Genomic DNA, 2,199 nt, shown 5'->3' with positions numbered 1-2,199 from the left:
TGCCCCCATAAATTATTTTCTATTACCTACATATTAGCAGTGTCTCTAATACTGCAAACAGGGAGAACATCAGATATGCCAGAAGTCTACGAGGTGTATGAAAAACTTCACGTGAAAAGCAGCCCACGAGCACTCCCCACTACAGCAGCTGGGTTTTTTCTAAGGTAACGGATTAGTTCACAGAAAGTTTAGCAATTCTTACCAACACCTCTAACATTAGCTATAGCATCCTCATTTTAGATGTATATCCCCTCCTTGTGGGTAACCATTTGAGGGCACTGTGTTTAACATTTCTGTGTGTTTGATTTGTGAAGGACACCTGCTCGTTAGCTTTCTGCTTTCTGCCTTTCCATGTGACAGCAGCCCTGGTGTCCACGGTGCACGAACCCAACCCACCCAAGAGCCGTACCTCCACGTTGACCCAGAGGTGCCAAGTCTCCGAGCAGGACAGGAATTGCCTCATTGTCCAGACCTGTTCAGCATTTGGCAGCATCTGCGGAGATTAAGGGCAAAGCTACTTTATTACCATTAAAAGGGCAACGCAATTCCCAGCAGAACTGAGAACTGCCTTTCGCATCTTCTCTTGGGTGAGACCTTTACTAGGACTGACTCCTGTCTTTGCTTCCGCTTTTTTCATTTAAATAGGGTCTTGCATCAGTAGCCGTAGCTAAAAACTTCTACTCTGCTCCCGCAGTCTTCAGCGTGCCCTCTGCTTGCTGTCCCACCCCAGAAGCAGTAGCTGAGAACCAGTGTCACTGGCTGTAAGTAGTACATACAGCAAATCTGCAGTCTTCAGCATAATTAGTAAGCGACTTGTCGGAAAGGACCACCAGGGTATAACTGTGTCATTGAGCCCAGTCCCTATGCATTGGGGATCACCTCGTGATGTACGTTCAGCCCTGGAAGGCCCGCAGAGCATCCTCGTGCAAAGTACTTCCCAAAACTCTCTGGCAAATTTACGCTCAGCTGTGAGTACCAACAGCATCCCAGGCGGCTACTTGTCAGGGGATCACAGCCAAAATGTTCAGGAGTGTTTTACCTGACCCATGAAGTACACAAAGCCGTTTCTCCTCCCTGCGCTATCCTGACTGCTGCTCTGTTTTATTAAGCAGCAGCATGAAACTGCAGCATTTCCAAGGATTTTCACTGTAGTGATCTGCACAGCCCGAGACTTTCAGTTGCCTCCAGTTCAGCAAACAGCAGAAACACTGGAACGAGGAAGCGTACGCAGGCAAAGGCTGTTGCAGCCACTTATGCAAAATTTGTATTTGGCTGTTTCTCCCTACTAAGATCTAGAAAGTCAACTTAAAAGGGGAAAAAAAAAAAAAAAAGAATTAAAAAAAGCAAGCTTAAATTCAGCAAGAATCTGGATGTTATAAGACCCTTATTCACTAGAGAAAGATTTCCAGTCCCTGCAGGGAGTGGGATTCCCTCCCCCACCTTCTTCTAAGATTGAATGATTATTTATTCCCACTAACCTTTACATAAAGGAGCCAACAGCCCCTTTCTAACCACAGCTGCAAGGGAGAATGACATCCCTATACGGCCGGTCCCACGTGCTAATGCTGCAGACATTTCCGCAAGCCAACCCAAATCCAGGTGACTTGCCCCACGATGCGCCGCGGGAACGACATGGCAAAACCTCCCAGCCAAAAGCACGGGGCCAGGAGGATCAGTGTCCCTTTCTCATTTTTCAGTTATGTTGCATTGTGCATATAGCTAGCTGATTGTGGGAAGTCAAGAGACAAATTACTGATCGTGCTACCTGAAAACATCAGAAAATCCAACCTTTTATCCAAACATTTCACAGTCACAATAAGAGACAAAATGATGGTTGCACATTCCTTAAGCATTTATGTTGTATTTATTAGGAGACAAAGACTAAATATTTGAATTTCGAGAGGTTTGCACTTGCACTTTATAGCCAGGTGGCTTGGATTTGAATTCTTGTGGTGGCAAATCTCCAAACCGGATAGATACAGTATACCGTGTGTAACTATAGCCACTCAGAGTTCCAGTGTAATCCCCCAAATGGCTTCGCCCTTGCTGGGAAGGGAGGCTTTGCGTGGCTGCAAAGGAAACAAACACCCTGAAACCTATTGTTTAAAAAAGAAAAACAACCAGAACCTTCTACATATCTCTATATATCTCTATATATGTATAAAAAAGTAAAACTCGGCAAAAACTTTTGTCGACAGT

The 2,199-nt window shown here is 45.1% G+C and overlaps 1 protein-coding gene across 1 annotated transcript in view; it reads right to left on the bottom strand.

Moving 5' to 3' along the window:
• TBXAS1 (thromboxane A synthase 1 (platelet)) overlaps positions 1 to 495 on the bottom strand; it is a 251,951-nt gene extending 251,456 nt beyond the window's left edge. The window contains exon 1 of the mRNA XM_009332943.1: positions 410 to 495. The gene's annotated coding sequence lies outside the window, so the exon portion shown is untranslated. The remainder of the gene's footprint in view (positions 1 to 409) is intronic.
• Positions 496 to 2,199: the final 1,704 nt, after the last annotated feature.

Source organism: Pygoscelis adeliae, unplaced genomic scaffold (assembly GCF_000699105.1).
Source record: "Pygoscelis adeliae isolate BGI_AS28 unplaced genomic scaffold, ASM69910v1 Scaffold38, whole genome shotgun sequence".
Classification (NCBI taxonomy): domain Eukaryota; kingdom Metazoa; phylum Chordata; class Aves; order Sphenisciformes; family Spheniscidae; genus Pygoscelis; species Pygoscelis adeliae.
The sequence above is the reverse complement of the archived record's forward strand: the minus strand, read 5'-3'. Positions and strand labels throughout refer to the sequence as shown.